General features: G+C 39.9%; 1 protein-coding gene and 1 non-coding gene across 10 annotated transcripts in view; both read right to left on the reverse strand.

Moving 5' to 3' along the window:
- Positions 1 to 25,087, reverse strand: part of PPP2R2B (protein phosphatase 2 regulatory subunit Bbeta) — a 495,072-nt gene that overhangs the window by 145,722 nt on the left and 324,263 nt on the right. The gene's annotated exons all lie outside the window — the stretch shown is intronic.
- On the reverse strand, positions 12,414 to 12,520 carry LOC129037779 (U6 spliceosomal RNA). Its single transcript, XR_008502991.1, has one exon. It is a non-coding gene; the product is annotated as a U6 spliceosomal RNA (small nuclear RNA).

The raw sequence follows: 25,087 nt of genomic DNA on the forward strand, positions 1-25,087 counted from the left end.
AGTTGGTCCTTTTTAGAATCTATAACATACATTTACTCTCTAACCCCGGACTGTTCAATAGAAATAATGTGAGCCATATATAATTTTTAATTTTCTAATAGTAACATTTAAAAAATAAAAACAGGTAAAATGAATCATATATAGCATTTTATTTCACTCAATTTGTTGAAATATTATCCTTTTAACATGTAATGAATACAAAATATTACTAAGTTATTTTACTGTCTTATTTTCATGCTAAGTCTTCAAATCTTGGTGTGTATTTCGTACTTACAGCACATCTCAATTTTGACTAGCCACATTTCAAGGGTTCAGTAGCTACTGGGGACTTCATACTGGCAGAGAGCTTTAGCTGCGCTGTGAATGTTCATTGACTTGTCCTGATTAGATTATAGGAGCTGTGCCTTCTAGTAGCATTTATTGAGTGTCTACTTCATGCAAAGACCTAGAGTGGGCATTTTGATTCATATTATGCTTCATCTTGCCAGTAGCTTTCCAAGAAAACATTGTTGCCTCCACATTACAGATAAAGAGCCTGAAGAAAGTGATTGGAAGCTTCAAGATTGTAGAGAGTATTTACTTTTACCTCTTTAACACTTAGCACATTGCCTTGTAGAGAGCATGATTCAACAAATATCTATAGAATCAATGGAAGGTTACTTGTCAAGCCTGCAGAAGAGCTGGGATTTGAATCAGATATGCCTGATTTTAAAGCTTGTGCTTTTTGATCCATTCCACTTTTTTTTTGCCACATTAATTTTTGTCAGTGTGTCATAACCCCCAAGTAATATACAGTGAAGAATAAACAATGCTTATTTAGTATATAAGCCTTTTATCCCAGTAAAAAAATTTATAAATGGGAAACTCCAGTCAGGTGATATATTTATGGTGGGTGTCACCGTCTTCTTTCAGTGCATTTGGTTTAACAAATGTTGTTGGAGGCCAGGTGTGGTGGCTCACACCTGTAGTCCCAGCTACTTGGGATGCTGAGGTGGGAGGATCACTTGAGCCCAGGAGGTGGACATTGCAGTGAGCTGAGATCACGCCACTGCACTCCAGCCTGGGTGACAGACTGAGACCCTGTCTCAAAAAAAAAAAAAAAACAAATTAAAAAAAACAAAAAAAAAACGTTATAAACCTACTCAGACCTGGGGACTATGTTCGACCTTGAAGGTACAAAGACCATCAGCACATGATCATCACTCTCAGTGTGGTTTGGAAGATATGCCATAGAGTGTTTAGTACAGTTAGGTGATATAAAAAATCTTAGCTTCGAGCTGGGCACGGTGGCTCACGCCTGTAATCCCAGCACTTTGGGAGGTTGAGGCGGGCAGATCACAAGGTCAGGAGATCGAGACCATCCTGGCTAACACGGTGAAACCCCGTCTCTACTAAAAATACAAAAAATTAGCTGGGCGTGATGGCGGGTGCCTGTAGTCCCAGCTACTCAGGAGGCTGAGGCAGGAGAATGGCATGAACCCGGGAGGTGGAGCTTGCAGTGAGCCGAGATTGCGCCACTGCACTCCAGCCTGGGCAACAAAGTGAGACTCAGTCTCAAAAAAAAAAAAAAAAAAAAAAAAAAATCTTAGCTTCACAGAAAAACTAGTTGGAAGTAACTTTAAATGTCATCTTATTTTATTCATAATTTGGTACTAAATTACATACTAGCAGGATTTCACCTGGGGAACTCTTGTATTCCCAACAGTAGGTTCTTGAAAGGAGGGAGAAATACATCTTTACTTCCCAAAGTATTTTGCACAGTGTTAAGCAAATGATGGTTGAACAACTCCTAGTTAACTGCCCTCAGCTCTGTGTCTCCTTCTGTGTGTACCAAGGAACCAAGAGTCAGATTCCTTATGGGCAGAGAGCACCTTGGTCAGATGTCGTTAAAGTTCTAATTATAGACCATACTTCTCAGAGAGGATATAGGTAGGGTTCTTTATTCTAGCTTATACTAGAGAGCAATAAAACTAATTATGTTGAGGGTTTTTTTGTCAGATTAATTCATAAATTAATTCAAATATTTATTAACTATTAGTCATTAGTTGGTGTGACTAGAACTGTGAATATGATAGTCCCTGACATTGAGGATATTACTGTCTGGTGAGGGACACAGACTAATGAAGACATATACATAGTAATATAATGCAATGGGAATTAAGATAAGGATAACATCTAAGAAGTGCATCTATTTTTTTTAAGAGGCAGGATCTCACTGTGTTGCCCAGGCTGGAGTGTAGTGGCGTGACCATGGCTCACAGCAGCCTTGACCTCCTGAGCTCAAGTGATCCCCCATCCCCCGAACCTCTTGAGTAGCTAGGACTACAGGTATACACCACTGCACCCAAATAGTTTTTATTTATGTAAAGACAGGGTCTCAACTATGTTGCCCAAGCTGGTCTGGAACACCAGGGTTCAAACAATCCTCTTGCCTTGGCCTCCCAAAGTGCTGGGATTACAAGTGTGAGCCACTGTACTTGGCAAGAAGTGCATCTAAATAGAATTTAGAGAAATTAGGGGAAGCACCCTGGAGAAAGCGTTCCAAACCTAGTGTTAAAAGACAAATGAGAGTCAGCCTGGCCAAAGGGCAAAGGATGGGGAGGAAAGAATGCCAGGGATGGGGGACAACTCATATGAAGACTCATAGAACATGGTACATTTGGGGATCAACAGAGATTTCAATGAGATGGAAGCATGGAGTGCCAGGGCTGGGCAAAGGAAGGACACGTGTTCAGAATATATTAGAGAAGTAAACTTGAGGTTCATGAGGAAGGTCTTTGTGCATGATAGGAAGAGGATGCATCAAAGATTTTAAGGAAAGAAACCACAATTATAATTTAAGAACATTTTACTCTAGCCCTGCTGCGTTTCATGTACTTCTCACATTCCATGATCACTATTTACCCATCTGCTTCCATTTCTATCTTGAGATCCTTAAAACAAGGGCTCCTATGTTTCTCTTTGTATCCCCAGTACCCCAATGCAGTGTCTGCTACATACTTAATGCTTAATACTTATTTTAATGAATAATGTCTGTGGGAATCCTTTGTAGATTTGAGGGAACTCAGTATGCTGAGGACATATTACCAGGGAGTATCCTTAACCTAGATTCCTTGGACCTCTTGAAAATACTTGGAAAAATGTGGGTGCGAATATGTGCATTGGTTTTAGGAGTGAGGGATTATCATTTTCATCAGATTCTCAAAGGAATCTAAGACCTCACAATGATTGCAAAGCACTGAATAAATGGGGATCCTTGGGAAATGTAGTTTGGGAGCCCTCTCTAGCTAGAAAAGACTTCTCAGAAGTGAAATGTTAAATGATGATTCTCACCAAAGGTAGAAAAATGAATAGGTGAAATGTTGATGTGACCTAACTTTTTCCAAGTGAAAGAGGTGTACAAGTGATAAAAGAGAACAGCTCTGTGGTGACAAGATAATGTTTGCAAGAAAAGAGAAAAGAATCTTGGAGATGATGGGCAATTTCCCTTATGTCTCCTAAGTTACTAAGAGCACCTGATAGTTAACCCAGTCTTTAAAGAAGAGTGCTCCAGGTAGAGGTGTAAATAAGGAGCTTTGAAACCACCATGGAAAGAGGCTGTTGTAAATGAAGAGGTCTTGGAGTCACAGAACTCAAAGAAAAAGTTGTTACCTCTGGAAGAAAAAGGTCTTGTGGAAGCTACCTCCCTCTTTCTTTTCCATAAATTTGGGTCTGCCAAATTAATATTTTAAAATGAGATCACACACACACACACACACACACACACACACAGATAAAAGTTCTTGATGGATGCCATTAAAATATTTAGGGTAATTCCATCTCAGTGCTGAAAAACTGATGATTTTTACTCACACTGTCTGATTATTTTTTCACAATGAGCATATTTTTTCACAGATGAACATGAAAAAAAATTCCATTTTGAAAAAATGATGGTAGGATAATAATGCAAAAATTAGTGTTCTAAAAGAAAGAAGATCATAGGAGGGCAGAGTGCTGCTCAAATTGTGTCTCATAGGCCACGAAGCTCACAATCACCAAAGGAACACATTAAAAATGCAGATTCCATCCCAGCTACTCAGGAGACTGAGGCAGGAGAATCACTTGAACCTGGGAGGCGGAGGTGGCAGTGAGCTGAGATCGCGCCACTGCACTCCAGCCAAGTGACAGAGCAAGACTCTGTCTCAAAAAAAAAAAAAAAAAAAAAAGCAGATTTTTGGGTCCAACCCCAGTTCTACTGAATCAGATTCTTTAGAAATGGGGATCTAGGCATCTGCAATTTGAAAAATTCCCCAGGTAATTCCTATGCGTATCACAGAGATTTTGAAAAAACCTCGTTGATAAGGATGGAGCACATGCAGTAAGGAAGGTTCTTGTCTAGCAGGCAACCCCGCTTTCTCCATGTACATATGTGCCTTGGACACTAAGAGAGTACAGGACAGAGATGAGCTTAATACAGTGTCTTAACCTAACGAAACTGATTTTTTTTCACCTTCTAAAACATTTTCTTATACATTAAAAATGTTGGACATGTTGGTGTCAGGGGAAGGTATAAATTATGAACTGACAGTGCTGCATATTCATACAAATCCCGCCTTTCTAGGAGTGGAGGGTGAAACACTCCTGGTGTCCTTGTAGATGGCATGCTTCTTGGACACCTAAGGATTTTTCTACTCTCTCATCCCTCTACACGGCAAATGGGAATCAATAGCTAGGGGTATAATACGAGGGGCGACCACCTCTCGGGACGTGGGGACAGTACTCAGAGCTCTGAGAATCATGCCATCTCAAGAAGGACTGCATCACCACCTGTCAGGTTTGTGAGAGCTGCCACTCCTGCCTGTGCTGGGAGGCCAGATTCTGATACTGAGAGTACAAAATTTTAGGCCACATAACTTTTAATGTAGTCTATCATGTCATATTTGATACATCCTTGAATGTCATCCTAAAGTATTTTTGAAGCAGACTAGAGTAAAAATATTCTGGTTCAACAAGTCTCTTTTGACAGATCGATATTAGCCTAGTATCCAAATACAAACAGGTGAACTGCATGCTGTTTCTATGCCTTTAGGTAAGAAATTATATTTGTGTGTGTGTAGGAAGACTTGTCTGGGTCTTGGGATTTTCTTAATTGAGCCCGTTAGACTATCTTCTTGTAATTATCTCAGGGACCAATCTGTCTATGTAATGGGCTCTGGAGGGATCAAACCTTCACGTTCTTACAAAGGAAAATGTTGTGTATGTGTCAGAAAAAAATGTTTTGAAGAATTACTGGCTAACCATCTCAACAGCCGCCAGGGGGAACTTTGCTGTGATACTGCAGGAAATTGTTGGATTTGAGACTATATTGCTCCAAAGGGTATTTCTTTTTTTGTGGGCTTTTTAATAAATCTAAAATGCGCATGACGCCTGTGATGCGGGGGACTCCACACCAACTGCCTACTCACTGTATGAAAGAATACCAAAATCTTACGGTTGGAGAGACTGCCAACACTCTGGATGGCTGGGGTTTAACTAATGACTAGCTATGCTGCTTCACTGGATTGGTCTGGCCAGTTGTTCTGGATCCTCTTACCTGAAACGTTAATGTCTGAATATGGTGGCTATGCCCAACAGTTCATCATTACTTGAAGATATTCACACTATGCATTGATATTCTGATTTCTTCACCTCCCTACTTTTTTCTAGTTTTGCACATTTTTAATTCTCTGCAGGGTAGAGAATAGATTTATAGTAAAAAGGAAACTATGAAAAGCTAAGAAATAATGAAGATATAATAATAAATGATAATAATTATTATGGGTTGAATTGTGTCCTCCCAAAATTTATATGAAGTTTTAACCCCCGATATCTCGGAATGTGACTTTATTTGGAAATAAGAGTCATTGCAGAAGTAGTTGCGATGAGGTCATTAGGGTGGGTCCTAATTCAATATGACTGGTGTCCTTATAAAAAGGGGAAACTGAAACACAGAGATGGGTATGCACACAGGGAGAATAGCACATGAAGGCAATGAAGGTGAAGGTAGAGATGGGGTGATGCATCTGCAAGCCAAGGACTGCCAAAAGTTGCGTGAAGACCACAGGAGGCTAGGAGAGGGGCCTGGAACAGTTTCTCTGTCATAGCCTTAGAAGGAAGTAACATTGCCAACACCTCGATCTTGGACTTTTAGCCTCCAGAACTGTGAGACAATACAGTTCTGTTATTTACGCCACCCACTTTGTGGTACTTTGCTATGGCAGCCCTAGCAAACTAACATAGTAATACACAAACCAGGTCCTATGCTAAGCACTTTGCTTATATCATTTTACTCTCTTTAACAACGGCCTTTTGGTCTGAAGATTGTCATAAATGATTGATAGGTGGAATGGCTGGGTGGGTGGAAGAAGAATTCTTTTTCTTCTCTTTTCACCATTCAAATAGGATTTTTCAACATATGCTGGACTGAAAGGACTTGGGCAGTGATGCTGGATTTATATATTCCCTTCATGTGTGACTTCACCAAAAATTTATAAAACTATCATACGAGGCTAAAGGAAGGCATCATATTCAGCACTCCCTTCACTTGTGGTACATAAAAGATATTCTTTACAAAAGAAGGAAAAGGTGAAGTGGCTGCTACTCACCTAATGAGAAGGAATTGGGATTAAATTTAGCTTAGTGACTCTGATGGCAATTTTTACTTCTGGACTAAATGTTATGACCTTCTCCATCCCCACGTCGAATCCAATTCAAACTCCTCGAGCACTAAGGCTCTATAGTGCTTTAATTTTATCATTATTATTTCCCTTTCAGATTCACTTTAAAACTTATTTCATTTCCCTTCCTGTCAAGTTTATTTTCCTCAAGCTTCCTTTCAATAGGCCCTTTGCAGTATAAGAAAGAAAACAGGCACTAAACTCTAAAGGAGAAACTGTTACACCAAGTTATAAGCTAAAATGTGCCTCAAATATGGCCACAAAATCATTGAGCAAATATTGCTGCCAATCAATCTGCCTCCATAGTGGGTGGTTTACAGCCAGGATTACCAAGATTAAAACTAGGACCAATGACGTGCAAAAGTGGGCCCAACTGACCTTATTGATTATTTCCCACTGAGAGAGAATCACAAGTTAGCAGGCAGAAATCAATTCAACTGCATTAAGTTAAGCCAAGTGTAGATTTATTCATACCATGCCTGGAAATTATAAAGTGGCAAAAAATATTTAACTATATATAGTATACATACTAACTTACAAATATATCTTTACCATACATAGATGCTTGCTCCTCCCTCCTTTTCATAATATTTAAAAATCTGAAATAAAATATAGAACATAAGGCTGTTCCTACATTTCCTCCCACACCACCCCCCGCCCCCACCCTTTTAAATAAAAGAGGTTATTTGTGAATGCTCTTAACATGGCTACTTCAGCCACATCCCAGATTTCAGGATGGAGTGGCAGAGCAGATACAGATATGTCTCTGCAGCCAAAGAAGCAATGGAAGCTATTTGCTCTTGAGGAAATCATCATTTTTGGCTTTTTAGATGAAAGGAACTTGGCCCTTAGGCTTCAGTGCACTGTGGGGAACACAGAATTCATTCTCTTTCCTCCTCCAGTGACAACACACAGGCTGGGACTGAAGAGAGCTTTCAGAATGAACAATGGGTGGAAAACACTGCCCTTCCAGCAGTGAGAAATGTGAAATTCCACTCCTACCCTCACATGTGTCACCAGGGAACCATCCTGTGTGCTCCATCAGCACTGGGAGATGAGCCAGGCAATCATTTGTACTCAGGGACTCAGCCTTAACCTAAAAAACCATCAGAAGAGCCTAAGAGGGGTTCCTCCTCATTCCTCATATCTGAGAAACAAAGAACAACACATTTTACTGCAAGAAATTGTTTGTGGATCTGATTGAGAATAGCTTAGAGCTTGCTTTTCCTTTAAGTAGGCTATCTACTTCTTAGTCTGCCTAACCAGCTAAGATATTTATCTCCTACTTTCATGGTCATTCACAGCCACTCAGAACTTTTAAATGCATTGCTCAGGGCCTCTGGGGGTGGCCTGTAAACCAACAAAAATACCTTTATCAAACACACCATAGAGATCAGGCAGTTAAGAGACCACGGGTCAAATCTATATTCAGTTTAGAGTATAAGTTGTCCATTCCCAGTTCAATGGGAAAATACATAATTGACCAAAACACTTTAGTTGCTCAAAGCTGGGCATGGTGGCAATAGAGAAACCTGTGTCTTTGCAGCTCAGTGTCAGTTGTCTTGACTCATTTTCCCCCAACTCTAAAATGTGCAGAGAGAGAGAGACAGAGAGAGACTGTAAGCATGGAACGATGTGAAGAACACTGGGTCAGCCAGCAGGCCTGAGTTCTTATCCTAGTTCTATCATTTGGTAACCCTGTGCCCTTGAACAAGCTCTCAACTCTAAAATGAGGCAGGATTTCAATCAATATTCCAAGATTTTGAGATTTTTGGCCATAAAAATGGTATCTAAAAAAGATCTGATTTGCAGGGTTGTTATGGAAGATCTAGAAAGAAAATAAATATATCAGCATTTTGTCAGCTGTTAAGTGAAAGATGAATGTTAGTTATTGTCATAGGGATAAGAGAAAAATCTTTAAGAACTTACTATGAGCAGCCTGGCACAATTATTAGGGTCCTCTAGATTGGTAAGTCACTGAATCTCTTTGAACTTCAGTTTCCCCACATAAACTGCTTGCCTTCTGGCATGAGGAGAAAATGAGGTAAAGAAAGTACGCTTTAAAGTGATAAATTGTCGGCCAGGTGTGGTAGCTCACGCCTGTAATCTCAGCGCTTTGGGAGGCCAAGGTGGGTGGATCACGAGGTCAGGAGATCAAGAGCAGCCTGGACAACATGGTGAAATCCCATCTCTACTAAAAATACAAAAATTAGCCAGGCATGGTGCTGCGTGCCTATAGTCCCAGCTACTTGGGAGGCTGAGGCAGGAGAATTGCTTGAACCCGGGAGGCGGAGACTGCAGTGAGCTGAGATTGCACCACTGCACTCCATCCTGGGCGACAGAGCGAGACTTCGTCTCAAAGAAAGAAAAAAAAGAGATAAATTGTCCTAGAAATGCAAGCAATTATTATTTAGAGAACTCATTTTGACTTTTGGCATTATGATGCACACACAGTTAGTTCTTGGCTCAATGACAGATTTTAATTGGCCTGGCTATGAAAACCTTATAGCGCTATTATGGGCTACACCTGTGATGGCCATGCAGCGTGTTAATCAAGACAATTAGGTTGGGGACCCAGAGAACGGCTTTCCACCACTGTGCATAATCCTCCTTACTTTGAAAGGGAAATTAACAACTGCTTTATGGCCTCTCATATTATCTCACTTTCTTGGAGAGAGATCCCAATCAGATCCACCTTGACTAAACAACACCTATCACTGGTGCATGGGATGACACAACATCTGTATTAACTTTGACTTTGAAACAGCTTTTGGACTGGGAGTTTAAAAAAAAAAGTCATATGTAGCAATCATTAGACAAAGCAGCCACTGGGTGACAGCCAGAATCAAAGGCCAGAAAGTTGATCTCTTTCAAGTGACATATTCCAGAGGAGAAAGGAACAGGAGGATGAGCAGATCAATTTAGCTCTCAAAGTATTTATTCTCTAACCTGCAAAAGGAGAACAGGGCTTCCAGGATGACTCTGTCTGCTCCTCAATTTCTCACTGCAATTATAAAATCTTTTGGAATTTTCTTCCTTGCCCTACCCCTGCTATCCCCATTTCTCCTAAGAAGCATGAGAAATATATTTTGTTGTTTGGATTTCTTTTCACTCTTGGGCAAAGCTGCTTGAACTGATAATTAGTGATTTTAAAAAGCAGCACATCTAAATGGTGGCTATTTGCTAATCATAACATTCTGAGTTTATATGCATTTATCTTGTTAAATGTGCTGTGAGATAAAGGTGCTGTAGGGATATTTAAACTCCCATTATGCAGATACCAAAAATGAGGCTCAGGAAGGCCAACATAACAAGTTCATATGGCGAGTCCGAATTTTCATTCGGGTCTCTTGGCTCCAAGACTTTTCCATAACATCGTGCTGCATATCATCTGTGGAGGAAGCATTATTCAAGGGCTAAGGACTAGGCTCAATTTATTTCTCTGGCTCCAGCACCTACAACAGTGCTTGTCACCTTCTAGGTGCTTAATGTGGAATTAAATTTTAAGAGGAGCTTCCCAAATTGCTTAATATCTTTAGAATACCAAGAAAAAAAAAGGTCCAGTATCCCATTCCTAATCATCTCCTCTGCCACTGCTGAGTCAGAAAAAATGGCTCTTGTCTCCCAATGGTAGGCAGTTTAGCTGTGAGACCATCCTGGGGACATGGGTGTAGATAGAAGCAGATGGATCATGCCAACTGGAAAGATCCCAGTAGAGCAGCTTTGGGCCTTAGTCTACTTTGCTTTGCTCTGGAAGAGGCCAAAATGAACTGTTCAACCTATAATTCCCAATTTATGCACCAAAGCACTCCAGGGCATCATGGCATACTCACAAGGATACTGCAGGATATTTTAAATTTTGAGTGAACAATAGTGATATTAAACCTCTGTCAGATAATGTGAGAATGAATAGCATGAGGGAACTTACCACTTCAACATTAGTACATAGTATATTCCCCTTAATTACAAAGTATTTTTGCAAAGCTGGAGTTTTGGTAGTTAATATAATTAAAAACAAGCACTGCATCAAAATCAATGTGGAGCAGATAATGAAGGTGACAGTATTCAATGTGATTCCAAGGTTTGAGAAGTGGTACAGACTATTAGGGACACATAATTTCATTGTAAGCAATTGTAGTTAAGAATGAAATAAAATTATTTCTTCAATTTATGTTACTATGTTTTCAAACAGTTACTACATTGTTAGTGCAAACATACTTATTAAGTAGTTTGAACCTAACGACTTAGTAAACAGAACTGTTGTGATTTTTTTTGGCCCAAGAACAGCATGAAAAAAATCAGGACGATACTAAGGGGGATATGAACTGAGGTACTTGGGGAACCTCTGTTCTACACAAAGCATGGTTTAACCCGAGATGTTCCAGGGCTGAACCTGCCTCTGGATTCTCTACATGGTACAGTGACAGCCACAAAAGCAGCTCCCATCTACTGAGCTCTTGGCCAAACACAGGCGAGCTCTTAAGCATTGTAACTGCATGACCTCATTTAATCTCCAGAGCACTGTGAGCATGGGTCTTTTATGATCCTCAGTTAACAGATGAGGAAACTGAGGCTCCAGGAGGCTGCCCAGGGTCATTTAGCTAGTAAGTGGTGTAGCAGGAATTTAAACCCATGGCTGGTTGATTTCCAAGTCTTGTACTTTTTTTTTTTTTTTTTTAAGAAAAATTAAGCTTTTCATTTTGAGATTCACATGCAATTGTAAGAAATAATAGACAGTTACTACGTAACATTCACCCAGTTCCCCCTCCACCACAATGGTAACATTTTGCAAAACTATAGGACTATATCACAGCCAGGATCTGACATTGATACAGTGGAGATACAGACAATTTCCATCACTATAAAAATCTCTCCTATTGCCCTTCCATAGCCACACCAGTTTCCCTCCAGTCCCCACCCTTTCCTTAACCCCTGGCAACCATTAATCTGTTCTCTGTTTCTACAACATTCTTGAAACAATGAAATCATAAAAACGGAGAACAGATTAGTGGTCACCTGGGGTTACTTTTGGAATTGGCTTTTTTTCACTCAATATTTTCTGGGGATTCATTCAGATTGTTGATTGTATCAATAGTTCATTCCTTTTTAATTGCTGAATAGTATTCTATGATATGGACATACCACAGTTTGATGTGCTATTCACACATCTAAGGACATCTGGGTTGTTTCCAGTTTTTTGGTAATTATGAATAATGCTGCTATAAACATTGTGTACAGGTTTGTATATAGGTTTTTGTGTGCACATACTTTTTTTATTTTTTGTTATTTTATTTTATTTTTATTTTTTTAATTTTATTTATTATTGTTATACTTTAGGTTTTAGGGTACATGTGCTCAATGTGCAGGTTAGTTACATATGTATACATGTGCCATGCTAGTGTGCTGCACCCACTAACTTGTCATCTAGCATTAGGTATATCTCCCAATGCTATCCCTCCCCCCTCCCCGCCGCCACCCCACAACAGTCCCCAGGGTGTGATGTTCCCCTTCCTGTGTCCATGTGTTCTCATTGTTCAATTCCCACCTATGAGTGAGACTATGCGGTGTTTGGTTTTTTGTTCTTGCGATAGTTTACTGAGAATGATGATTTCCAATTTCATCCATGTCCCTACAAAGGACATGAACTCATCATTTTTTATGGCTGCATAGTATTCCATGGTGTATATGTGCCACATTTTCTTAATCCAGTCTATCATTGAAAATATGGAATGCTTCACGAATTTGCGTGTCATCCTTGCGCAGGGGCCATGCTAATCTTCTCTGTATCGTTCCAATTTTAGTATATGTGCTGCCGAAGCGAGCACCATTTTTTTATTTTTTAAAGACAAATACCCAGAGGTGCAATTCTTGGGTCATATGGTATTATAGTTTCATGTTTAGGTTTTTAAGAAATTGCCAAGTTGTTTTCCAGAATTTTTTCCCCAGAATAGTCAAAAGGTACATTTTACATTCCTATCAAAAATATATGAATGATGGACTTTCTCTGCATTCCAGCACTTGTATTGCTACCATTTCATTTTAGCCACTGTGATAGATATGTATCTCATTGTGCTTTAATTTGCATTTCCTTAATGGCTGATAGTGTTAAACATCATTTGCTATGCTTATTGGTCATCTGTCTATCATCTTTGGTGAAGTGTCTCATGTCTTTTGCCCTTTTTCTAATTGCATTATTTTTTTAATGCTGTCTTGAGAGTTCTTTATATATTTTGGTAACTAGTCTCTGTCTGACATGTGGTTTTCAAATATTTTCTCCCAGCCTGTAGCTTGTCATTTAATCCTCTAAACAGAACCTTTTGCTGAGCAAATGGTTTAATTGTGATGAGATTCAATTTATGGACAGTGCATTTAGCATAAGAACTCTTTGCCTAGCCTAGATCACAGTGCATTTAGCATAAGAATCCTTTGCTTAGCCTAGATCCTGAAGATTTCCTTTTTTTCTTTCTTTTTTTTTTTTGAGATGAAGTCTAAGTCTGTCGCCCAGGCTGGAGTGCAGTGGCTCACTGCAAGCTCCGCCTCCCAGGTTCACACCATTTTCCTGCCTCGGCCTCCCGAGTAGCTGGGACTACAGGCGCCTGCCACCATGCCCAGCTAATTTTTTGTATTTTTAGTAGAAATGGGGTTCACTGTGTTAGCCAGGGTGGTCTCGATCTCCTGACCTCATGATCCGCCCGCCTCGGCCTCCCAAAGTGTTGGGATTACAGGCATGAGCCACTGCACCTGGCCAATTTCCTTTTTTTTCTAAGAATTTTATAGCTTCACATTTTATATCCAAGTCTGTGATCCATTTTGAGTTCATTGCGATTAGGCTGAGATTAATTTTGTGCCTATGGGAGTTCAATTGCACCAGTGCCATTTATTGAAAGGCTATCTTTCCTCCGTTGAATTGCTTTTGCAACTTTGTAAAAAACAAACAAACAAAAAAACTGAGTTGAACATATTTGTGTAGGTTTGTTTTTGGATTCTTTATTCTGTTCATTGATCTATGCCTCTATCTCTCTGTATACAATGTTACACAGTCTTTCATACTATAGCTATATAATAAATCTTAAAATCAAGGAGACTGATTCTTCCCACTTTATTATTCTTTTAAAAACGATTTTTAGCTATTTTGGTTCCTTTGGCTTTCCATCTACATTTTAGAATAATCAGATCTGTATTTATAAAAATCTTGGTGGGATTTTGATAGAGATCACATTAAACCTATATATCAATTTGGGAAGAATTAACATCTTTGCCTCGTTGGGTAGTCAAGTCCTATGCCTTTATAAACACTTTTTTATTTTAGGACGAACTAGGGTAACAAATTCAGTTGCTCAAAAGAGGCCGCATGTACCAGGTTTAAGAACATGCAGCCTTCTTGTGTAGTAGATTGGATACAGAATATTTCTCTACTGTAAGAAAACAATAACTCAATCAGATGTTAAATGACCAGGAACACTTGACCTCAGCATTAGAAACATAATAAGGAATGGTGGGGATTGTGGCTTGCTGGAGGAAAGCCATGTCCCCTATGAATGGAGCAGTTGCTGCTCAAGTCTTCTCATTGTTAAGAACATGGACACAGCATTGCTATGGCTTATATATTTGCAACATAAGCCAGAAATCTATTTTTAAAAAAACCTAAAATGTTGGCACCTACTTTGAATTAACATAAAATAAAACAGTTCAAATACACACACTGGTACGCTGGATCCACCAGCCTTTCTGTGGTCTCAGAATTAGAGACAACAAAGAAGGTCCCCATCCTCAGGGAACATACACTCCAGCTGGAGCAGCAGAGAGACACCACAAAGCAGCACTGTCTGCTCTCAGCAGTGGGAGCTGAAGAGCATGCAGCGGGATCCTGAACTCTGCCCTGGGAGGTCAGGGATGGCTCCCCAAAGAAGTGGATTTACACAGCAACTCCAAGGAGAGACATTTGGAACCAAGCTGTAAGCACATTAGGAAAGAGTAAGATATACTTTCCAGAGAATCCACATGGCTTGAGGTACTCTTGAGAAGGTTAATTCAGTTGATGCTTCAACATGTGCTATTTAATCCATTGCCTTCAGAGTAAACATGGATAGGATGAAAGAACAGTGCAGAGCTCTACTTCCGGGCATCACAGAACATAGCGGGGAAGAGGTCATAGAGTTCAGTGTTTCTCCAAGTGTTATGTCACCTGTCGGGAATTACAAAGCAAAAGCTTTCCAGAGGTGAACAGTTTTCTGATGCTCTTGGAAGAAAATCAGAGCTCCTTCTAATTACTCACAAGGACCTATGTGGTCTGGCCCCTGCCTGCCTCTTTAGCCTCCTCTTCTCTCCTTATTCCTGTCTTCTTTCTGTCTTTGTAGCATATCATGACTCAAGGCCTTTGCGTTTTGTCATTCTTTCATTTATTCTTCTGTTTATTCAAGAACTATTGATTGAATAGAAATAACTATTCTAGGTATTGGGAATAAAATAGTGAACAAAGTCAACTCAGTTCTTACCCTCATGGAGTTTACATTCTAATGGGGGAGGAAGACACACATAGGTAATATCCTGCCTTGTGTGATGAGTTCTATGAAGAAATATTAAACAGAGTTAAGTCATAGGGAATAATGGTGATTGCCCCCAGAGGGTGGGGGCAGGTCTTCTGGTGAACATATGAGAAGAACTTGAATGAAGTGATGGAGCACAACACAAAAGCACATGGGCTTTTCCAGAAAGAGGAAACTACAAGTGCAAAGAGCCTGACGCAGGAGCACATTTGGCCTATTTGTGGGTAGCAAGAAGGGGAGTGTGCTAGGGCAGAAGAGTGGCAGGAAATGGGGGTAGAGAGAGGCCAGATCATGTGAAACTGCGGGCCTTGGTTAGCACTGTGGCTTTTACCCTCAGTGTAAGGAGGAGCCACGGAGACACAATTTGACTTACAGAGAACAGATGGTGGATAGAAATCTGTTACAAGTTTATTAGAAAAGTCCAAGTGAGAGATGGTGGCAGCTTGGACTAGTGTGGTAGCAGTGAGGGTGGGGAGAGGCTGATCAGCTTGAGACACTGTCAAGGTAGAGATGTAGGGTTGCCTTGCACTTGCCTTGGAGTATGAGAGGAAGGAGTCAAGGATGACTCCAGGGGTTTTGCTCTGAGTGATACATTTATTGAGATGAAAAAAATCGGTGCCTGTAACATCACAATGTTGGCTCCTTGTCATGATTCAGGTCTCAATCCAATGTCTTCTCTTTGGAGACATCTTCCCTGACCACCCCTCATCCTATCAGCGCTGCTCAGTTTATTTCTCAGAACTTAACACATATCTGAAATTATCTCATTCATTTTATTTGACTCATTTATCATCCGGATTCCCCACTGAAATGCAAGACCTAAGAGAATAAGTGCCATGTCTGCTTAGTTTCTTGCAATATCTTTAGTACCTAATTCAGTGCCTGGATCTTGAAATAAGATCAATAAAAGTTTGTTGAATGAGGTTTGCAATGTGTGAGATAAGTCTCCAGGTTTTTGGGGGGTGTGTTTGTGTAGTTCTTTTCAGAGTAATTAGTTAATGGATTAAATAGTATTGATTATCTGTGGCAGGCACTGTGCCAGGCTCTGGGAAAACAAAAATGAGCAGAAAAAAACATTGTCTGCAGCCTCATGGAGCTTCCAGCAGCCTGGCAGAGCCATAGTAAATAATCTCACAAACAGACTTTCACTGTGCTAAAAACTCTGAAGGAAAGACACATGGAGGTATGAACATGTGTTATCTGGGGATCCGATCACTTTGGGGAGCACAGGTGAAGCTTCTCTGAGCTGAGATCCACAGGAGAAGCCACTGTGGGCCTCAGGGATCTCTGAGAAGCATAGATGCTGTGGCTATGACTTCAAATTTTGCATGGAGCTTCTTGTGGGAAGAAACACATTTTGGCAAAAGCAGAACTAGTACAACCTTCTCATGCACTGGTGCTTAGCTGGGTTCAGAACCTGGATAAGATGAGCAGCTGCTCCATGACAGAACTAGGGTTTTGTATTTATCATGACACATGTGGGTAAAAAGGGAATGCTACCTACTTAACAGGGCTGCTATGAGAAGGAAAAGTTATTGTCCATGAAATGCTTAGCACAGTGCCTGGTACACAAGAAGTGCAAAATACCTGGTAATAATTATCATCAGACTTCAAATTTGTGAGGGTATAATCATGTGAATACTCTCCCACATACAGAGCATAGACAGTATAGAACCTTACACAGAGCAGGACCTCAATAAGTATGTATTGAATAAATAAGTGCTGGTTGCCTTGATGACACACCATTTTGAATCTGACCAAACATTTTCACCAAAGATGGACACAGTAAATAAGTAGAAATGAACTAGGCCAATTCCTTTTGTCAGCTTTCTCAGGATTGGTAGCTGACATTAATTATTGATATTACAGTGAGGGAGATTCTTGCCAGCCAAGGACACTTGGCAGCTTGAATGTAAGGAATTCGGTCTGATGCTCAGTTTTAAACTAAAGATAAGTGAGAAGTGGGAGGACCCAGAGGATTCGATGATTTTATGCATCAATAGTACTTGCCATAGGAAGGCTCAGCCAGAGTCCGGGAATAGCTGCTACTGAAATGGCACTTTCCTTTTCATTGAAATCCACATGCTTGATTTGTGCATGTGACTTCTCAGCTGCTACCATAATAGAGGAAGTGGTTTTGAATTAACACTAATCAACCTGAATCTCCAGGGGCAACTTGTACCTGAAAACCTGCAAGTCCTTTGTAAACAGCAGTTAAGCTTCCCTGTCTCCCGAGGGATGAGCTTCTGGATTTTTGCTTAAATCAAGCAGAATTGTAGGAAAGAGGTTGCAATTATGAGCAAAGTGGGTGTCAGACAGGATAATTTCTCATCATAAACCCAGGCTTGAAAAGGGCCAAAAATAATCTGAAAGTCCCCAAGATATTTTGCCCACCAAAGTTCTGCCATAAGCCCCCCCCCAGGTGTCAGGTGAAGGATGATTGGAAATTATAACAGCTGTTCTGGAGGGCAATTTAGCCATAACTGTTATAATAAGCAGACCCTTCAACTCAGCAATTCTGCATCAATGCATTTTTACTGGAGAAATCCTGGCACATGTGCTGAGGAGTAAGCAAGTACCCCCATTGCTGTGTCATCTGCAGAAGTGAAAGTCTGAGAGCGATCTCGAGGTGTACTTATCAGGAGGAGAATGATTAAATAGGTAGTGGAATAGCATGCAGCAACTAAAGAGAATGAAGTTGACCCCCATGTATTGTCATGGAAAACTAAGATTGTTAAGTGAAAAAAGCAAATTTGCAGAAGCATATGTGCACTATGCCATATGTAGTGGTTTTAAAATACATACAGAAGTTCTTTGATACTCTTTCCCTTATGAGATGCAGCTTAATTCGCCTCCACTTGAGTTTGGGCCAGACTTAGTAACTCATTTCTAGTGGACAGAATATGGCATAAATGACAAGGTGCCACTTCCAAGACTAGGTAATAAAAAGGTATTGTGGCTTCCTTCTTGATCTCTCTCTTTCATTCTTTTACTCTCCCATCACTCACTCTAGAGGATGCCAACTACTGCGTTTTAAGAACACTCCAGGAACCCTGTGGAGAAGCCCATGTGGCAGCCTCCTGTCAATAGCCAGTGATGGACAGAAGACTCCAGGCAACAGCTGTGTTGGTGAGCCATGATGGAAGCACATCCTCCAGTCCCAGTCAAGCTTCCAAATGACTGTAGTCCTGGCTTAGACCCTGACTACAACTTCAAGAGAGATCATGAACTAGAACCCCCCAGAGCTTAGTGCCCTTGGATTGCTCACTCTCAGAAAGTGTGAGAGATAGTAAATATTTGTTATTTCAAGACACTGTTCATGGCAGCAATTGACAACAATATACCGTTTATATAAACATAAATTTTTAAATAACTTAACAATACACACACGGAGACAAATGTTTAGAGAAAGGTCTGGCATGAGATGTGCCATAGTGATGAAGGGGTTACCTCTGAGAAGTGGAAAGGAGAGGGATGGAGGGTGGGGATAAGATTAGCTTCACCTGTTCTGTCTCTATTTTTGTTATACATGCATTCATACATGCATTACTGACATAATTTTAGAAAGCACTAAAAGGGAAGAAATACAATGTAAAATTCCACTACTTTGGAATTTCATGGCAAGTCAGATAAAGCTGAGGTTTACCTTTGATCATCTTCAAGTAAAAGGGTTGCTTAGCAAACTCATTTAATAATAAACAAGGTTATCAGAGGAGCTCTCCAACCTACTTAAGAAAGCCAACTCCTGTCAGTTACTCTTAAAAATCACCTTAGCATAAGTCATATATAATGATCATTTTTACTCATGTTTCTTATCTATTATTAAAGCAGGTCAAAGAGACCTTTCTTTGGACAACACCAATTGGCAATATTTGTATTCCCAAAGAGCATCCAGATTATTTTGAAAATGACAAAGATAAGCTCTACTGAAAAAGCCAAGTTATATATTCATGCACTGTGGTTTCATCAAATGGTTTAAAATCAAAGAGGTTTTGTTGTCAGGTAAGGTTATGGAAAAGGTATTTTAAAAGTAAACTTTGTACTGGATTTCTTTTAGGCTTGTGCTAATTTGTTTTTCAACTTCGAGCCTGGGGGTCTGCATCATTCAATAGCAGTTCCAAGGCAAGGACCCTGATCCTCGTCTGTGGCTAGACTGGCTGCAGGCACCAAAGCTTATGCATTTTCAGTGGAATTGGGTCCAGAGCTTAGCTGCAAAATGCCTTCTGGGTGACTGACCAGAAATTCAATCACAGCACATTCATTTCAAAAATCCCTTTCATGTATCATTTAAAAGCAGCCTGCATACTTACATTTGCATATCTCTGACCCTGGATTTTGGAAATGCAGGAGAAGAATGGATTGCTGTTTAATTTTCAGGATGATGGGAAGGAACAAACCAGAGGCATTCCCTTCTCTTGACTACTGAGTAGATTTAGTACTTCTGAAAGATTCTGAATCAGTAGTTTCGTAACATAAGCTGCTGTTCCACAGAGCTCGGGAATAAGAATAACTAACATTTATAGGGCATTTTATACCCTACAAAGTGGGTTACCATTCATTGCCTCATTTAATGGGCAGAGGGGCTCTTAATTATCCTTTCTGATGAGGGGACAATGATTCTTTCAATCCCAGCATCTGCAGAGATTACTCTAGTTTTCCTTTCATATGGACACACTAAAGAAATAATGATACTGCATGCTAGCTTCCCCAGCCTGGGAAAGAATACAGTACAGCAGATGTGAGGTTTATTCATTTTCCCCATGCTACAGTGTGTATTCCAAGTTTCTTTCGATTAACTGAAAAGTATATGTGAATCTTTTCTGCAGGAAGACAGGAAAGTTAAAAGGTAGCCTCTGGGATGCCTGGGTTTGAATCCTAGCTCTGTCATTTTCTGGCTGCAAAGTCTTGAGCAAATTATTTTTTTGTTAGATATTTAAAAGCATTTAACTTATCAGTTTTCTTATCTGAAAAATGGGGCTGATAATAATAGTACCAGCATCACATGGTTTCCATGAGAATTAAATGAGTGAATTCATGTCATGTACTTAAAAGAATGCCTGATGCATAGTCAACGTTCAGTGACTGTTGTTCGTATGTGCAGTGAGCTGCATTTTAGGCTGGATGGGTAACAAGACACATCCGCCATTCATTCAATTACTGCACAGCTCTATGCCAGGCAGGCTCAAACTCCAAGGATATGTCAAATGTGGTTCCTCTCCTTGCAACACTTACATTCTGGTGGAGGAGGCAGACAAAATCAAGATTAAGGAGGGTAGACAATGGAGAGTGGAGCTAGAGAATGAAGCTCTGAGTGAGAGTGGGGTTTTCTTTTATTTTAGGATGTGAAAGGCCAGCCTTTCAAAACACATGGGGAAGAACAGTCCTAGTGGAGGGAAGATCAGGAGCGAGGGCCTGAAGGAGGAGAGAGCATGGCAAGTGTGAGGAACTGACAGGCAATGGAATTGGGGGCTGAGTGGAGAGGGAGGGAGGTAGGCAGGTTGCCCAGGCCATGGTGGAGTTTGACAGTTTTGTGCTGTGTACAAAGGGAAGCCACAGAAGGTTTAGAAGCAGAGGGGGAACATGGTTTTGTATAAATTTATGACATTTAGTGAAAACTTAATATATATAATTGTATCACATATAAATATCTATTACATACACATATTTAAAGATAGTACTGGCTGCCATGTAGGGTGAGGATTGTGGAACGGAGGGACCAGAGTAGGAACACAAAAATAGAAGAAAGAGACACATACCAGCAGAGAACTAAAACTGCTTTGGAGTTTAAAGGAAAATGGGTGGAAGGCGAGAGATGGAAGCCCCATTTGAGGTGACTTTGAAGAGGACATTGTTTTGGACATGCAAGGGTGTCTGGAAAACATAGATGGCCTCACTAATTGCTATGTATCTTGCGCAGAGGACATAGGGGTCTTCCCTGGAGTGTCCCAAATTTAATATATGCATCTCTGGAATCTGTACATATGTGTGATATGGGGGAAGGAAAGAATACAAGAATATTGCTTGTATCCCAAATCACACTGGTACTTAGACTATCCTGTGGAGCCAAACTGCAAGAAAGTTCCAGAAATAACCAGTGACTTGATCTGCACCCAAGTGGAACCCTTTGCCCTGACATCACCTTGGCTTTTGAAGGCCAAAAAAACCTACAGGGTTTAAACTTCCATTTTCCACAAAACTTTGAGGCCAAGTGGAACTCTTCCATGAACGTTGAAGGCTTGGTCACCTGAAATGAAGCTGAGTAGACATAAGGAGATGTCCAAAGGAAAACAACCAAGGAAGGACATGAAACCTCTCAGTTACTCAGACCTGTCCAGATATGGAGCTTGGCATTGTGATGCTATTCCTCAGTTGATTTTGCTTGCATTATGGTTCTGTTTATGTGATATTCTTTGTGACAGGCCACCCCTTCCTCTCAACATTAACATCAGTGATGTCTGCTTTCTCTGGAGTTACTCATACAAGCATTCTCCTTGGCTTAGAGATTTACAAATGATAGATAACCAAAATTTCAATGACTGACCAAAAGGCTCAATCTGTAGCAGCAAAAGCAACAGGTGAACTAGCACCAGAGGAGCTAGGTTTCAGTCTCAGCTCTACCATGAAACAGCTTTGTGATTTGGGGCAAGAACCCTCATTCTTTGAATTTCACTTTCCTCTTGGCTAAAAGTTACCAACATTTACCTCAAAAGCTTGTTATGAGGATTCATTATGACATCTGTCCAAGTATTTTATCAAATTAATAAAATACAAATATAGCACTATCATGATGAAATAACAGCAAATGTTTACATGACATTTAAAAATATTTAAATATTTTCACGTGCTATATTTCATTAGCCAATTCACTAATGAATGAATTCCCCATTAAGTTGGCTCCATGAGAGGCCACAAACTTTGTCTGATTTTTCCTCATCCTGAATCCTTAGCATCTAAAGAAGTACCAGTACCTAGTAGGAGCTTAATACCTATGGGTCAAATGAAAGAAAGGAAGAATGAACAGAAACCACTCTGCGGAATGGAAGGACACTGGTTTGCAGAAGACAGAGAATATCTTCTGTAAGTCATAGGAATAATCCTGAGCAACAGAAAAATTTAGTTATCCCACAAACTAAAATTTCACAGCTACATTTATGATAGCACAGGCCCTAATCCTGTCTCTACAGACCCCTAGGTTTTTCTACTTCCAATCCCTGCCCTCTCTTACATGGAATTTTTTTTTTTTCCCAAATGGAATTAAAACCTAATACTTTCCTAATGCAGTCTTCCAGTTCTCTTCTTAAGCCATCTGCTCTTTTATCTACAAAAACTTATTTATTTTATTTGAAAACTTTTAATTAGATGCTTCCAGGCAGTGGCTGAGTTAAGTTTAGAAGCTTCAAGCTTGTCTCACACTCAGCAGCTGCAGTAAGGAAATAAGGCTTATGATTTAAATTCATTATTATCTCCATGTTGATGTCATTTTCTTTTCCCTTGCTATTGCATTGTTCCAGGAAGTTACATAAGGCTTAAGAACCACCAGACTAATAATATTGCTTCTTAGAAATGACCTTTCAGGGAATTTTCCTTATGTGATCAGATGCTGGTAAAGCTATGATAATAAGTAATATACTTCCCCTCTACCTCACCTTTTATCTGAAGATTACTGAAAGCTTTACAAACATTAATTAAGCCAACCTCATAACACTCAGGGAAAAAGGAATTATCCATCGCAGAAAACTAAAACTGAGTTTAAAGGCACATTACTGACATATTTAAAGTCAGCCAATCAGCAACAGAATTCTGATTGTTCTGTCCCCACCTTCACCCCCACCTCCCCTGTGGGCTTAAGAAACTCTTACTTATCCTCCAAGACTCTGATCACATTACCTCTAGAAAGCTCTCCTTGCCTCCACCTTCCAAGTTGAATTAGGTGCATCCCTTCCTGTTGCACTCTCAACATCCTCTGCAGGTATCTTCATGTAACTTCTTCCAATTTTTACAGTTTGTATTCTTGCTTATCTTCCTTCCTAGACTTCAGCTCACTAAGGACATGCATTTTTTTTTTCTCACTGAGGACCTACTCACTGGGGACACACACAAATTGATTATTTTGGTGTTTCCCAAATCATCCCATAGTCTGGCAGGTAGACAATGTTCGATATATGTTTGTTTAGCTGGACAGGATTCCTTTTTTAGGCATAAAGCACACTTTCTAGAATATGGCCAGAAATCCCTTAGCTTATAATTTAGTAACAAATTGGTTTTTTTTTCCAAACGAAATACTGTAGGGTGAGGTTTTCTCACCCCAATCTGCTCTAATTTCTTTGTAAAGCATACAAACCGCTACACCGAAGAACTCATGGTTAACACTGGCCCAGATCACATTGAATAAAACAGCTTCTGCTGTGTTTGCCTTACAGGTGTTTTCAGGACCTGCAAGATTTAATGCTACACATAGCGCCTGGGACAGTGACTCACACACCCTATTCTTCATAGTAACATATATTAATGAAGTGTCCATATGGGTGGGTCTGACTAGCAAATCCATTTCTTCCCTTTTTTTTCTTTTTCATTTGTGACGGAGGGTATAAGGACAGGAAGTGGTGGTATCATAATTATTTTGAATCTATATTAATTTATATAAAAGAGCAAAACATTTGTCAACTCCAGTGCTTTAGTTGTTGTTAGTAGTTATTGTGATGTCTTACAGTTACATGATGTGCCAATAGTGTATTACGATATCATATTTGTGCCTTCCCATCCTGTGACACAACTCCTAAGACGGTGAGAGCATCTGATAATCTTAAATAACTTTTGGGTAACAAGAAAGGTGTGTTTGTTTTGAAGCTAAATCTGCTTCCTATATTTTGTAAAAATTAAATGATAATTGCATACAAAGCATTTAGCACAGCATGTAACACACAGTAAACACTGAATAAATTCAGCTGTTGTGTAATAACATCAATAATTACTATTTATTGAGTGCATATTAAGTGTTAGGAACTATGCCAAGTGCTTTATATGTACCCTCTTAATATTCCCAGCAACCCTATAAGGTATTGTTTTAATCTCTATTTTGCAGATGAAGGAACTGAAATATAAGGAATTTTTATAATTTTCACTGCATAGCTAGTAAGTAGAAGATTAAGCTTGTCTGCCTCCAGAGTTCAGCAAACTATACTGCCTCTATTTAAGCAAACAAGCAGCATTTATTAAGTGTCCTTGTGGCCACCATGTGCTATTATGGGATGAAATGAACTCTCTGCTCTCCAGCAACTCATAGTCTTGCTGGAAAAGATGGGAAAGATACCCAAGTGGAAGATGTGAGGTGATAAGACAGTATGTGATGAATTATCAAACTAAACAATTTAAAGCAAATATGCTCTAGATTTAAAGGGGGAAGAGACTGAGGAGCTGCAAGTCAGAAGAGACCTTAGAAGTTAAGGTGCACCTGGAATTGTTAGTATGGTCTGCATACTCTGCTGTGATTTTGTGGGTGAGGGATGCATTGGAAATACCTGGCTGAGGGGAGGGGTGCTTTTTCAAACTTCACTCTCACCCACCTTTGACTCACATAGATGAAAAATTGCTGTTGAAGTTTACCAGGGGTATTGAAGAAAATATTTGAGGGTTGTCCCATCAAAAAGTGGGTGAAGGATATGAACAGACACTTCTCAAAAGAAGACATTTATGCAGCCAAAAAACACATGAAAAAATGCTCATCATCACTGGCCATCAGAGAAATGCAAATCAAAACCACAATGAGATACCATCTCACACCAGTTAGAATGGCAATCATTAAAAAGTCAGGAAACAACAGGTGCTGGAGATGATGTGGAGAAATAG

This window comes from Pongo pygmaeus, chromosome 4, assembly GCF_028885625.2.
Source record: "Pongo pygmaeus isolate AG05252 chromosome 4, NHGRI_mPonPyg2-v2.0_pri, whole genome shotgun sequence".
In the NCBI taxonomy this organism is placed as follows: Eukaryota; Metazoa; Chordata; class Mammalia; order Primates; family Hominidae; genus Pongo; species Pongo pygmaeus.